This window comes from Balaenoptera borealis, assembly GCF_965194805.1.
Source record: "Balaenoptera borealis genome assembly, chromosome: 16".
NCBI classification, from domain to species: domain Eukaryota; kingdom Metazoa; phylum Chordata; class Mammalia; order Artiodactyla; family Balaenopteridae; genus Balaenoptera; species Balaenoptera borealis.
This window is the reverse complement of record NC_138872.1, coordinates 31,085,841-31,102,208: the sequence shown is the minus strand read 5'-3', so window position 1 is coordinate 31,102,208 and position 16,368 is coordinate 31,085,841. Positions and strand designations below refer to the sequence as shown.

Here is a 16,368-nt window from a genome sequence, read left to right as displayed (position 1 = left end):
TTGACCTACGAGTCCACCTGGAAACATGCACAATAGATAATGTTCATAGTGGCTGTATTGACAATAGGCAAACTCTGGAAACAACCCAAATGTCCATCAATAGAATGGAGAGACAAACTGTGGTGTACACAGTAGTGAAAAACAACAAAGGTGAAAAACTATCAATACAACATGCAAGAATCTTACCAGGATGAATGGGCACCATGGCTAACCAAGCCCAGCACAAAAAGTACATGCTGTCTGTTCCCAGCCACAAGGTATGATAAGGTTCAAAAACAGGCAAAACTCGTCTACATAAACAGAAATCATATCACTGGTTACCTCTGGGGAATGTTGAGGAGTGGGTACAAGAGAGCCTTCTGGAGTGATGGAAATGTTCAATATCTTGATGTGAGTGGTGGGTACCTGGGCTTGCACATATGTAAAAATACATCATCTGTACACTTAAGATTGTTACACTTTATAGGGACTTCCCTGGCGGTCCAGTGGTGAAGACTTCGCCTTCCAATGCAGGGGGTGCGGGTTCGATCCCTGGTCGGGGAGCTAAGATCCCACATGCCTCGTGGCCAAAAAAAGGCCAAAACATAGAACAGAAGCAATGTTGTGACAAGTTCAATAAAGACTTAAAAAAAAAAAGGTCACATCAAAAAAATTTCTTTTAAAAAAAGGGTTGTTACACTTTATACTGCAACTTTGAAAAGAAAGACAGGGCTTCCCTGGTGGTGCAGTGGTTAAGAATCCGCCTGCCAATGCAGGGGACACGGGTTCAAGCCCTGGTCCTGAAAGATCCCACATGCCACGGAGCAACTAAGCCCCTGTACCACAACTACTGAGCCTGCACTCTCGAATCCACGAGCCACAACTACTGAATCCCTGTACCACAACTACTGAAGCCCACGCGCCTAGATCCCGTGCTCCGCAACAAGAGAAGCCACTGCAATGAGAAACCTGGGCACCTCAACGAAGAGTAGCCCCCGCTCGCCGCAACTAGAGAAAGCCAGTGCGCGGCAACGAAGACCCAACACAGCCAAAAATAAATAAATAAATAATAAATTTTTAAAAAATAATTAAAAATTTTTTTAATTTTAAAAATTAAAAAAAAAAAAGACAACTGAGGGCTAACAGGTTTGGCTGAGATCACTTGCAAATGCCTGAGCACACACCTGTCTCCAAAATCAGTGGTCCCAAACTGAATCGTAGAAAGATGCCTGAACACCTTTCAGATGAGATTTTATTACTTTATGTAGTAACCCTGTGGATATTTCACAACATTCAGCATTTACAAAATGTTGTTAACATCACACCTGAACTCAACTGTGATAAAGCCAGCTCAGCCAAGACAGGGTGAATGTTGATTAGTTTGAGAATTTACTCCTGCTTGCTACCCACCCCAAATTCAGTGACCTCGTATCTAATTCTTGCAGGAAGACCATTGGGAGTATGGTGACTGACTTCCAAATGCAGTTGTCCCCCTCTGTCTTTGCTGGACCTTGCAGGGCTTTAAAAACTACAGCTTCCTGAAAAAAACAATGAGATACTAACTTACTGCATTTGGGCTGATCTAACAAAAATACCACAGGCAGGGTGGCTTACACAACAAACATTTATTTCTCAGTTCTGGAGGCTGGGAAGTCCAAGATCAAGGTGCCAACAGATTAGGCGTCTGGTAAGGGCTGTGTTCCTTGTTCACAGACTCAGTCTTCTCACTGTGTCCTCAGAAGGCAGAAGGAGCAAGGGAGCTCTCTTAAAAAAGCACTAATTCTAGGGACTTCCCTGGTGACGCAGTCCTTAAGAATCCGCCTGACATAGATAAACCCACGCACATATGGTCACCTTATCTTTGATAAAGGAGGCAAGAATATACAATGGAGAAAAGGCAGCCTCTTCAGTAAGTGGTGCTGGGAAAACTGGACAGCTACATGTAAAAGAATGAAATTAGAACACTCCCTAACACCATACACAAAAATAAACTCAAAATGGATTAAAGACCTAAATGTAAGGCCAGACACTATAAAACTCTTAGAGGAAAACATAGGCAGAACACTCCATGACATAACTCACAGAAAGATCCTTTTAGACCCACCTCCTAGAGAAATGGAAATAAAAACAAAAATAAATAAATGGGACCTAATGAAACTTAAAAGCTTTTGCACAGCGAAGGAAACCATAAACAAGATGAAAAGACAACCCTCAGAAAGGGAGAAAATATTTGCAAACGAAGCAACTGACAAAGGATTAATATCCAAAATATACAAGCAGCTCATGCAGCTCAATATCAAAAAAACAAACAGGGCTTCCCTGGTGGCACAGTGGTTAAGAATCCGCCTGCCAATGTAGGAGACACGGGTTCGAGCCCTGGCCTGGGAAGATCTCACATGCCGCAGAGCAACTAAGCCCATGCACCACAACTACTGAGCCTGCACTCTAGAGCCCGCGAGCCACAACTACTGAAGCCCGCGCGCCTAGAGCCCGTGCTCTGCAACAAGAGAAGCCACGACAATCGGAAGTCCACACACTGCAAGGAAAAGTAGCCCCCGCTCACCGCAACTAGAGAAGGCCCATGCACAGCAACGAAGACCCAACACAGCCAATAAATAAATAAATAATAATAAAAAAAAAAAACCCAATGCAAAAATGGGCAGAAGACCTAAATAGACATTTCTCCAAAGAAGATACACAGATTGCCAACAAACACATGAAAGGATGCTCAACATCACTAATCATTAGAGAAATGCAAATCAAAATTACAATGAGGTATCACCTCACACTGGTCAGAATGGCCATCATCAAAAAATCTACAAACAATAAATGCTGGAGAGGGTGTGGAGAAAAGGGAACCCTCTTGCACTGTTGGTGGGAATGTAAATTGATACAGCCACTATGGAGAACAGTATGGAGGATCCTCAAAAAACTAAAAATAGAACTACCATACGACCAAACAATCCCAGTACTGGGCATATACCCTGAGAAAACCATAATTCAAAAAGAGTCATGTACCACAATGTTCATTGCAGCTCTATTTACAATAGCCAGGACATGGAAGCAACCTAAGTGTCCATCGACAGATGAATGGGGAAAGAAGATGTGGCACATATATACAATGGAATATAACTCAGCCATAAAAAGAAATGAAATTGAGTTATTTATAGTGAGGTGGATGGACCTAGAGACTGTCATACAGAGTGCAGTAAGTCAGAAAGAGAAAAAAATACCGTATATTAGCACATATATATGGAAGCTAAAAAAAAAAAAGGTTCCGAAGAACCTAGGGGCAGGACAGGAATAAAGATGCAGACATAGAGAATGGACTTGAGGACACAGGGAGGGGGAAGGGTAAGCTGGGACGAAGTGAGACAGTGGCATGGACACATATACACTACCAAATGTAAAATAGCTAGTGGGAAGCAGCCACATAGCACAGGGAGATCAGCCCGGTGCCCTGTGTCCACCTAGAGGGGTGGGATAGAAAGGGTGGGAGGGAGATGCAAGAGGGAGGAGATATGGGGATATATGTATATGTATAGCTGATTCACTTTGTTATACAGCAGAAACTAACACACCATTGTAAAGCAACTATACTCCAATAAAGATGTTTAAAAAAAAAGAATCCACCTGCCAATGCAGGGGACATGGGTTCGAGCCCTGGTCCGGGAAGATCCTACATGCCATGGAGGAACTAAGCCTGCAAGCCACAACTACTGAACCCACATGCCAGAACTACTGAAGCCCGCGCGCCTAGAGCCCATGCTCTGCAACAAGAGAAGCCACCACAGTGAGAAGCCCGCACACTGCAACGAAGAGTGGCCCCCACTCGCTGCAACTAAAGAACGTCCATGCGCAGCAATGAAGACCCAGTGCAGTCAAAAATAAGGAGAAAAACCATATGATCATCTCAATAGATGCAGAAAAAGCTTTTGACAAAATTCAACACCCATTTATGATAAAAACTCTCCAGAAAGTGGGCATACAGGGAACCTACCTCAACATAATAAAGGCCGTATATGACAAACCCACAGCAAACATCATTCTCAATGGCGAAAAACTGAAAGCATTTCCTCTAAGATCAAGAACAAGACAAGGATGTCCACTCTCACCACTATTATTCAACATAGTTTTGGAAGTCCTAGCCATGGCAATCAGAGAAGAAAAAGAAATAAAAGGAATACAAATTGGAAAAGAAGAAGTAAAACTGTCACTGTTTGCAGCTGACATGATACTATACATAGAGAATCCTAAAGATGCCACCAGAAAACTACTAGAGCTAATCAATGAATTTGGTAAAGTAGCAGGATACAAAATTAATGCACAGAAATCTCTTGCATTCCTATATACTAATGATGAAAAATCTGAAAGAGAAATTAAGGAAACACTCCCATTTACCATTGCAATAAAAAGAATAAAATACCTAGGAATAAACCTACCTAGGGAGACAAAAGACCTGTATGCAGAAAACTATAAGACACTGATGAAAGAAATTAAAGATGATACCAACAGATGGAGAGATATACCATGTTCTTGGACTGGAAGAATCAATATTGTGAAAATGACTACATTACCCAAAGCAATCTAAAGATTCAATGCAATCCCTATCAAATTACCAATGGCATTTTTTACAGAACTAGAACAAAAAATCTTAAAATTTGTATAGAGACACAAAAGACCCCGAATAGCCAAAGCAGCCTTGAGGGAAAAAAGCAGAGCTGGAGGAATCAGACTCCCTGACTTCAGACTATGCTACAAAGCTACAGTAATCAAGACAATATGGTACTGGCACAAAAACAGAAATATAGATCAATGGAACAAGATAGAAAGCCCAGAGATAAATCCATGCACCTATGGTCAACTAATCCATGACAAAGGAGGCAAGGATATACAATGGAGAAAAGACAGTCTCTTCAATAAGTGGTGCTGGGAAAACTGGGCAGCTACATGTAAAAGAATGAAATTAGAACACTCCCAAACACCATACACAAAAATAAACTCAAAATGGATTAAAAACCTAAATGTAAGAGTGGATACTATAAAACTCTTAGAGGAAAACATACGCAGAACACTCTTTGGCATAAATCACAGCAAGATCTTTTTTGATCCACCTCCTAGAGTAATGGAAATAAAAACAAAAATAAACAAATGGGACCTAATGAAACTTAAAAGCTTTTGCACAGCAAAGGAAACCATAAACAAGACGAAAAGACAACCCTCAGAATGGGAGAAAATATTTGCAAACGAATCAACGGACAAAGGATTCATCTCCAAAATATATAAACACCTCATGCAGCTCAATATTAAAAAAACAAACAAAAAAACAAACAAACAAAAAAACAACCCAATCCAAAAATGGGCAGAAGACCTAAATAGACATTTCTCCAAAGAAGATATACAGATGGCCAAGAAGCACATGAAAAGCTGCTCAACATCACTAATGATTAGAGAAATGCAAATTAAAACTACAATGAGGTATCACCTCACACCGGTTAGAATGGGCATCATCAGAAAATCTACAAACAACAAATGCTGGAGAGGGTGTGGAGAAAAGGGAACCCTCTTGCACTGTTGGTGGGAATGTAAATTGATACAGCAACTATGGAGAACAGTATGGAGGTTCCTTAAAAAACTAAAAATAGAATTACCATATGATCCAGCAATCCCACTACTGGGCATATACCCAGAGAAAACCATAATTCAAAAAGACACATGCACCCCAATGTTCATTGCAGCACTATTAACAATAGCCAGGTCATGGAAGCAACCTAAATGCCCATCGACAGATGACTGGATAAAGAAGATGTGGTACATATATACAGTGGAATATTACTCAGCCATAAAAGGAACGAAATTGGGTCATTTGCAGAGATGTGGATGGATCTAGAGACTGTCATACAGAGTGAAGTAAGTCAGAAAGGGAAAAACAAATATCGTATATTAACGCATATATGTGGAACCTAGAAAAATGGTACAGATGAACTGGTTTGCAGGGCAGAAATTGCGACACAGATGTAGAGAACAAACGTATGGACACCATGGGGGGAAAGCGGTGGGGGGTGGGGAGGGGGTGGGGAGGGGGTGGTGTGATGAACTGGGAGATTGGGATTGACATGTATACACTGATGTGTATAAAGTGGATGACTAATAAACCTGCTGTATAAAAAATAAATAAAATTCAAAAAAAAAAAACCGCTAATTCTATTCATGAGGGCTTCACCCTTATGATCTAATCACCTCCCAAAGACCCCACCTCCAAATACCATCACATTGGGGATAAGTTTTCAATATATCAATGGGAGGTGGAGTGGACAAGAACATTCAGTCTACAGCAAATATCAACCAGCTATTATAGAACAAACAAACAAAATGAGGTGTCAGCAAGGATATGGAGAAATTGGAAGCTTTATACATTTCTGGTGGGAATGTGAAATGGTGCAGCTGCTATGGAAAACAGTACGGCAGTTCCTCAAATAAGTAAAAATAGGCGGGGCAGGCTGGAGCGTGTCGGGAGTGGGCCCTGAGGCCCGAGCCACGGGATCCAAGCGAAGGCCACACCAAGGTAGCAGGGCCCAGCCCGGCCGCCCTAGCCGCCACCATGGGCATCAAATTTTTAGAAGTTATCAAACCTTTCTGTGCAGTTCTACCAGAAATTCAGAAACCTGAAAGGAAAATCAAGTTTGGAGAGAAGGTACTATGGACTGCTATAACCCTCTTCATCTTCTTAGTATGTTGTCAGATACCACTATTTGGAATCATGTAATCAGATTCTGCAGATCCTTTCTACTGGATGAGAGTTATTCTTGCATCCCACAGAGGAACGTTAATGGAATTGGGTATCTCCCCAATTGTAACATCTGGTTTGATTATGCAGTTGTTAGCTGGAGCCAAAATCATTGAAGTTGGAGATACACCCAAAGATAGAGCTCTATTCAATGGAGCCCAGAAACTATTTGGTATGATCATTACCATTGGGCAAGCCATTGTGTATGTCATGACGGGCATGTATGGGAATCCTGCTGAAAGGGGTGCTGGAATCTGTCTCCTTATCATCATTCAGTTGTTTGTTGCTGGTTTGATTGTGCTGCTGTTAGATGAGCTGCTACAGAAGGGTTACAGCTTGGGGTCTGGGATTTCCCTCTTTATTGCCACCAACATCTGTGAAACCATTGTCTGGAAGGCCTTTAGTCCCACTACCATTAACGCTGGCAGAGGTACCGAGTTTGAGGGTGCAGTCATAGTTCTCTTTCATTTACTGGCCACCAGGACAAAGTTTGAGCTCTAAGGGAGGCTTTCTATCGTCAGAATTTACCCAGTCTCATGAACCTCATTGCTACAGTTTTCGTGTTTGCTGTTGTTATATATTTTCAGGGATTTTGTGTGGACCTGCCCATTAAGTCGGCCCGGTACCAAGGGCAGTACAGCAGCTACCCCTTCAAGCTCTTCTACACCTCCAACATCCCCATCATCCTGCAGTCGGCCCTGGTGTCCAACCTGTATGTTATTTCCCAGATGCTGTCAGTTGGATTTAGTGGCAACTTTTTAGTAAATTTACTAGGACAGTGGGCTGATGTCAGTGGGGGAGGACCTGCTCATTCTTACCCAGTGGGGGGCCTTTGTTACTACCTTTCTCCTCCTGAGTCCATGGGCGCCATATTTGAGGATCCTGTCCATGTGGTTGTTTGTATCATCTTCATGTTGGGATCATGTGCATTCTTTTCTAAGATGTGGATAGAGGTGTCTGGTTCCTCAGCCAAAGATGTAGCTAAACAGCTTAAAAAACAGCAAATGGTAATGAGGGGCCACAGGGATACCTCTATGGTTCATGAGCTTAATAGGTACATCCCCACGGTGGCTGCGTTTGGGGGCTTGTGCATCGGCACCCTGTCGGTGTTGGCTGACTTCCTTGGGGCCATCGGCTCGGGCACTGGAATTTAGTCACTATTATTGATCAGTATTTTGAAATACTGCAGTCACTATTATTGATCAGTATTTTGAAATATTTGTTAAGGAACAGGCTGAAGTTGGCGGGATGGGTGCTTTGTTTATCTAAACGTGTTTTTCTTTTTGTGTGTGTGAAAGGGAAAATATTTTGACACATTGTTTTTGTCAGATAATGTTGGTTCCCCTTTTCTTCTCTCAGTTTGTTTTCAAGTGCTGACGGTCTCATTCCTGAAATGGGCACGGAGCTAAGCCTGTGTGCAGCGTTAGTACCAGCTGCCTTAACACTGAAGTCTACATTATTCATTAAAAAACCTACATGCAGTGTTGCCTGTGATGCTGGAAACCAATGCACCCGCCTTGCCATGTCCAGTTGTGACGGTGAGATGGTGATGTGGATCAGTTTTGCACACAACATTCAAGACACTTAGTATTCCCCCCACTTGTTTAAAAATAAATGTAGTTCAAATTGCCACTTTACAGTATTTTTGAGCTTATTTAATGAGTTCTGGATCATTTATATCTAATCTATATTTTAGATATAATTAATTACTTTTTATACTTTTTTAACTCATAGTATCCACGTTCCCACCCTCCCCCGTTTTATTTGTTCCTCCTCAAAGTAGCCACTTAGCCCAGATGGGCAGAATCAAGCTTTCAGAGTCACATCTGTCACCAGAAACAACTGCTTATAATTACTCTGCCTGTTTTCCATTCGCCTTTCCTCCCAGGGACAGCACAGTCGGTGCTGTTTTACTGTATTGGCTATGCCTTCGAATTCCAACACGTCACTTGAGAATACTTTTCAAGATACTATGCTCCAATTTTTTTTTTTTTTTAAATCCCTAAAGCAAAGATCTAATTCTCAAGCAATGTCTGTAGTTCAGTGGGGGTGAGCAATGAGTAATTCATGCTAGGAATCTGTGTATGTTGTCGTACTTTATAGCAGCAACATGAGTGTAAAGAGTAGACAATAAATTTTTATTTAATAAAAAAAATAAAATTTAATTTAAAAAATTTTTAGAAAGTAAAAACAGAATTACATTATGATCTAGGAATTCCACTTCTAGATATACACCCAAAGAAATGAAAGCAGGGACTCAAACAGTACACCCATGTCCATAGCAGCATTATTCACAATAGCCACAAGGGAGAAGCAACCCAAATGTCTATTGATGGATGAGTGGATAGAACAAAATATAGTATATACATACAATGGAATATGATTCAGCCTTAAAAAGGATGAAAATTCTAACATATGCTATAACATGGATGAACTCTGACAGCATTATACTATGTGAAATAAGCCAGTCACAAAAGGACAACTGTATGATTCCACTTACATAAGGGATCTAGAGTAGTCAAGTTCACAGAGTAGAAAGTAGAATGGTGATTGCCAGGGACTTGAGGCAATGGAGAATGGAGAGTTAGTGTCTAATGGGTAGAGAGTTTCAGCTGGGGAAGAGGAAAAAGTTCTGGAATGGATGATGGTGATGAATGCACAATGTAAATGTATTTAATGCCCCAGAACTTTACGATTAAAACTGGTTAAAATGGTAAATTTTACATTATGTATATTTTGCCACAATAAAAATCCAGGTCTAGGTAGTTTCCTGCCACCTTTTTTAGGGAACCAAAAGAGGGCACAACATCACATCTATGGTATTCTTGCTAAAACTCATAATCTGAGGAAACCCCAAATAAGGAACATTCAACAGCTGTCTTATACAATACCGTAGCCACTTGCCACATATAGCTATTTTAATTAAAATTAAATAAAATGTGAAATTCAGTTCCTCAGCCCCACTAGCCACATTTCAAATGCTATTTTCATGTGGCTAATGACTATCATATTGGACAGCATAGATATAGAGTATTTCTATCATCACAGAAAGTTCTATTGGCCAGTTTTTTTTTAAGTTGTATTGGACAGCACTGATCTATAGAGTAACTCTCCAAAAATGGGAAGGCCATGAAAGACAAGGAAAGACTGAGGAACTGCTCCAGATTAAAGGAGAATAAAGAAACATAACAACTAAAAGCAATGTGGGATTCTGGGTTGGACCCTGAAACTGAAAAAGGACATCAGTGGGACAAATGATGAACTCTTACTAAGGCCTTTGGATTAGTTAATATTCTGTTACGGTTAATTTTCTGGTTTTGGTCATTGTACATTTGTACATTGTACATTGTACATTTGTACATTGTACATTTGTACATTGTTACGTAAGATGTAAACATTTGTATTATTTTTGCAACTGTTTTGTAAGTTTGAAATTATTTGAAAATGAAAATTTTTAAGTGAAATAAAATTTAAAAATCATCTTTTGACTCTATCCAGCTATTTATATTATCTTTTACTGTTGATTGCATCCCACCCTATTTCATGAATAAAATTTATTGATCATTGTCCATTTATTAGGGGAAAGGCAAGTCCAGAGAGTGATCTATACCACAGGTCGCCCCCTGCTCCATTGAGGTCCTAGGAGGCCCCCTCGCCAGCAAAGTTCATCCCCAGGCAGGTGGCCCATGTCTCCAGACCAGTGCTCCAAGGAAGGCTGTGGCTCACATGCTATGACTCAGCAACCACCAGCTCATGTTTCCCCCCAGAGACCAAAGTCAGGCCCAAAGATAGTGCCAGAGGGCCCCCAAAAAGGTACATGTTCAAATATCTAAGTTCCTTCAGGGGACTCTCCAAACTGAAAAACAAAATATAATCCCTGCCTTTACAACCTCATTTCAAGTAAGTTTTTAAATTGTTATTTTTTAAACTATTTTATTTTTTCATACTGTCAACTTTATTATGAAAAATTAATACATGCTTATAAAGTTAGTATGGGTAAAAACAGAAATGTTTGAGGAAGAAAACCAAAACTCATACTTATAATCCACCACCCAGAAAAAACTACTGGTAACAAACACTCTGGTGTCTTTTCTTCTAGTATTTTCTCTTCTACAGTGCCGGATCTCTGAGTCCTCTGGCTTCCTGGAATCACCCTTGCCTCGCCCAGCCACATGGGAAGGACATAAAAGGGTCTGGTCTGGTATGAGTCCACCTTACCTCTCAGGGGTCTCAGGAGAAGGAAGGGACTTGGTCTGTGTCAGCTCATGGGTCAGTTCCCTGCTGCAGCCAGCGCCTCTGGGGCTATCCAGCCCCCTACGGTCAGTGTGGCCTCACCAACCTCAAGACATTGTGTTACTCATTACCTGCCACTCAGGGGCTGCCATCCTGCCCTTCCTTTCTGAGAACTACTGACATAAGTTGCTTGGCAACAGACATTTACTTGCAGTTCGGGGAAAAACAGGGAAATGAGTGCATGGGTAGGACATGCCTTCAAAGTTAGATATTGGAGCTCCTAAGATTCACACACCTCTCCCAACGCAGAAGGCCATTCCCTGGCCACATCCCTCCAAGACCCCAGCTTCCTGCCACACTTCTCGGTGCCTGACTTGCTTTCAGGCCCTCTTGCTGTCTCTTTTCCTAGGGCCCCTCCCCCAGGATCTGGAGCTCAGTACAGAAAACAGAAATCACTGTAGGTATTATGTGCACGAAAGGTTTTTGTTTCTTGAAGCATGATTTACATTTCGTGAAATACATCCATCTTAACTGTGCAAATTGATTACTTTTTATCCAAGTAAATACCTGTGTAACCAGCTCCTAGATCAAGATCTAGGATATTTCCATCTCCCCAGAAAGCTCCCTTGTACTCCTTTTTCAGTCTCCATCCTCAGTCACTATTCTGATTCCATCACCATAGTTTAGTTGTGCCTGTTCTTGAATTTAATATAAATGGAATCATATAATACATACTGTTTTGTCTCTGGCATCTTTTTTTTTTTTTAATATATATTTACTTTTTTTTTTTTTTTTTTTTGGCTGTGTTGGGTCTTCGTTTCTGTGCGAGGGCTTTCTCTAGTTGTGGCGAGCGGGGGCCACTCTTCATCGCGGTGCGCAGGCCTCTCACCGTCGCGGCCTCACTTGTTGGGGAGCACAAGCTCCAGACGCGCAGGCTCAGTAGTTGTGGCTCACGGGCCTAGTTGCTCCGCGGCATGTGGGATCTTCCCAGACCAGGGCTCGAACCCGTGTCCCCTGCATTGGCAGGCAGATTCTCAACCACTGCGCCACCAGGGAAGCCCCTCTCTGGCATCTTTTACACAACATTTTTGACATTCACCTACGTTGTTCCATGTGTCAGGAATTTGTTCTCTTTCATTGCTGAGCAGTATTCCATTATATGAATATATCACAATTTGTTTATTTATTCTACTTTTAGTGAAATATTCAGCCTTTTCTGGGTTTAGGCTATTAGGAATAAAGCTGCTATGAACATTCACATATAAGTCTTTTTGTGGAGTTATGCATGTATTTAAAAATTGCTGGACAAGAGGGTAGGGTATGTTTAGCTTTATTAGAAGCTTCCAACCAATTCTCCAAGGTGGTTGCACCACTTTAAACTACCACCAGCAAGTATATCGATGGATCCAGGTTCTGCAGTACAGTCCTCTTCTTCACCAACACTTGACATAGTCAGTTTTTTCACAGGAAGGAATTTCATACAGGGAATTAGTTGGTGCAAAATGGTGAGGGGGAATGGAGGAGCAGGAGTTAGAAGGCTGCCACTGGAGTAACTGAGTTAAACAGCACATCACCATAACCATGGTCAGAACTGAGGAGGCCACTGCTGCCACCCTCAGCTCCACATGGCTCTGTCTCAACATCTGGTTGATGCAGGAATATGCTGAGTCCGGCTACTGAGACTGGCTCTAGACCCTTGCATCTCTGTGTCCTTGCTGTCAGCATAAGTGACAGCAGGAAGATGGCCTCTGCCCCCCACCCCCAATCTCTGGTGGGGCATCTAATTGTCAGACCTTAATATTCATAACTCTAGCTGCAAAAGAATCCAGGAGGGACTTCCCTGGCAATTCAGTGGTTAAGACTCCACATTCCCAATGCAGGGGGCACAAGTTCGATCCCTGGTCGGGGAACTAAGATCCCACATGCTGCACAGTGTGGCCGAAAAAAAAAAAATCTGGGAAATGCAGTTTCTTACTTTCTAGCCTCTGCCCAACAGAGGAAAACACTCTAGAAGGAGGCAGAGGGAGCCAGTTGTATCAGTTGGCTTTTGCTGAGTAAAAAAGCTACCCCAACATGTAACAGACTAAAATAGCAACCACTTATTTAGCTCACAATTCTGTGGGTTGGTGACTTGGGGCTGGGCTTAGCTAGGTAGTTCTCATCTTATCTGAGCTCACTCATGACTTTGAAGTCAATTGCCAATTCTGTTGGAACTGACTGGCCTAGGATGGGCTCAGCTGAGATAGATCATCTCTGCTCCATGTGGTCTCTCATCCGCCAGCAGGCCTGCCTAGGCTTGTTTTCATGATGGCTGGGCAGGTTTCCATGAGAGAGCAAAATGCTCTTTAGGCCTAGGCTCCAAATGGTACATCATTTCTGCCACATTCTATTGACCAAAGCAAGTCACAAGGCTAGCCCAGATTCAAGGGGAGTGGAAATAGACTCCACCTCGTCCAGAAGGTGAGGTAAATTCACCCTGCAAGGGTGTGATTAAACGGTGGGTTGAAAAGTCAGGGTAATCTACCACACTAGTCCACAGCCCCCACCATGCCTCCCACTTCTGGAACTAGCCAGCAAATCCCAAGTACTCAGATCCTTTTTTTGGGCAAAGCAACAAGATTCCCTGTACCTTCCCTTTTCTGTCCCTTTATTTTATCCTGTTTCTTAGGTTCCTTAACTTTATTTTCTAAATCTTCTAAATTTTTAATGTAAGGAATAACACTGAGAACTCATTCTTGTTATCTGTTCTTCCTGGTTTTGCTTTATGGATGTGATATCTTTCCGAAGCTAATTACTAAAAAGAGCAATTAGAAAGCCTTCTTAAAAAAAAAAAAAAAATCTTTTATGTTCCCTGCATGGTTTTCCTCTGAAACCAGTTCTTGCTGTTTATTTAGGTTCTCTTTTATGTTGTAGGCTTTCCCCAGATGTCTGGTGAACTTTGTTCACATTAAGAGTGAGGCAATAAAAAGCATGAAGGAAGTTCTGTGCACATCCATTGGTTGGCTTGCTTCTGAAAGGGCCATATGGGGACTGGCCTGTGGAAGAGCCCTACAGGCCAGAACATGAGGGTCTCACACATGGGGCTGTTCTGTTTCTTTAGAACATGAGCAATTAACTTGGTTTAGGCCAGTGACTCCTTGGGCTGTCTGGTAAAGTCCGTAGGCCAGAACAATGTTTTTAAAGGCATTTAAAGATAAATAGGGTTACAAAGAAACAAAACAAAACAAAACCCAATACTGAAATACATTAAAGTATTAAACAAATGTTTCAGTAAATAAATATGTAAATAGTGTCATGCAAAGATGATAATCTGAGGTATCTGCATCAATTCTATCATGATACTAAAACACCCATAATTTCTTTTGGTGACCAAGTATCAGATCCTGCTAATAGCATTGTCGCTTGTAGCCAACATTTTAAAAGGGAGGAAATTACAAAAGGCACGCTTTTGGAGAGAGGTGATAGATGTGTTCATTATCTTGATTGTGGTGATTGTTTCATGGGTATATACATACGTCAAACCTCATCAAATTGTACACTTTAAATATGTGTAATGTTGGGGAAATACAAATCCTACCAACAGAAAGACCTTTATGCACCAACACAGAGGGGAGAGAAAACACTATTATTGAAAATGCAATCAATTTAAAACATGCAGGTACTTCACAATACACTACAAAGTCTCAGCAGCATTCCATACATTTTATATAATAAAGTAGAACAAAGAACAATTAAAACTTAATTTCAGATAGTAATTAGTGAAAAAGATGCATTTTTTCTCCCATCTGAACTACAGAATCCCATGAATTCTATCCATGAATCCCTTGAAAGTCTGTGGCTTCCAGGTCCCATCATTGTCCCAGTAATTCCCAGACAATAACAATTTTTTCCTGATTTCAGGATCCAACTTTGATCACCCATTGCCTTGAGTTGTCATGGTTCTTTGATCTCCTTTAATCTGAAGCAGTTCCTTGGCCTTTCACTGCCTTGGTATTTTTGAAGACTGCAGGTCAGAATTTTCCTCTATTTGGGTTTGTTTGGTCTCATCCTCCTGATCAGATTCAGGTTAAACATTTTTAACACTCAGAAGTGACACTGTGTCCTTCCTGCACATCAGGAAGCACAGGATGTCCATTTGTCCCATTACTGGGGATGTTCACTTCGATCACTTGATAAATGGGGTGCCCTCCAGTTTCTCCACCATAGATTTACTATTTCCCCATTTGTAACTAATAACTAATTCACTGAAAGGCTACATAAAAATCCTGTTCCTCATCAATCTTTCACTGACTGGTTTTAGCATCTCAGTAGAGTTCATAGATCTTTGTATAGACACAATGTATTTCTAATTATGTCGGATCCTAGGTATTTTGTATTTTTGTCTTTATCCTGAATGAGATCTTATCTTTCATTACATGTACTAACTCATTATTCATGGACATAGGAAAGTTATTTTTACTGATCATTTTGTTATCAACAACCTACCTTAGGACCTCTCCAGATCAGAGAAGGCTCCTCTTGCCCATGACTTACTTTGTTTTCTTACGATTTTTTTTTTTAATTATCATTTATTTTTGGCTGCGTTGGGTCTTCGTTGCTGAGAGCGGGCTTTCTCTAGTTGTGGCAAGCGGGGGCTACTCTTCGTTGCACTGCGTGGGCTTCTCATTGCAGTGGCTTCTCTTGTTGCGGAGCACGGGCTCTAGATGCACAGGCTTCAGTAGCTGTGGCTCGTGGGCTCTAGAGTGCAGTCTCAGTAGTTGTGGCGCACGGGCTTAGTTGCTCCGCGGCATGTGGGATCTTCCCGGACCAGGGCTTGAACCCGTGTCCCCTGCACTGGCAGGTGGATTCTTAACCACTGCGCCACCAGGGAAGCCCCTTACTTTGTTTTTATCACATGGATATTACAGGGCCACATGAGCCAGAGACCTATCAAAGGGTTTTAATGTCCTTTTGCTTCTGATTAAGTATCAATTACAAACAATGCCCAGACAGTAAATGCTCTGCTCCCAGTTCTAGCTGAAGGTGGAATCTCTGCTGGTCCAAAGACTTCTGGGCCCTCAAGCTTGTGTGGTTTGTATAACTAGGGTGGACAAAGCCACCTCCGGGTGACTTTCAGAAAGAGCAGGAGTTCTGACCACTTTTTTACTCACCTTTCCTAGGGGCAGAAATCATAGGCCTGTAGTAACAGCCAATCATAACTCTAACCTCTTTCAGAACACTGAGGGGAAAGATCATTCTTATTCATTAATAGAAATGTGAAAGCAAGCTATGAGTTATACTGATAACTCATAACTTCTGAACACAGAGGGCCTTGCAGCAGGAAACCTGCAGATGCTACATGATGTTTCCTTTTCTGCAACAAGCAGCTT

General features: G+C 41.6%; 1 pseudogene across 1 annotated transcript; it reads left to right on the top strand.

Annotated features, from left to right (window-relative positions):
- Positions 1-846: 846 nt before the first annotated feature.
- LOC309612844 (protein transport protein Sec61 subunit alpha pseudogene) lies at positions 847-8,398 on the top strand (annotated as a pseudogene). Its single transcript has one exon. The product of its transcript is annotated as a protein transport protein Sec61 subunit alpha pseudogene (transcript).
- The last annotated feature ends 7,970 nt before the right edge of the window (positions 8,399-16,368 follow it).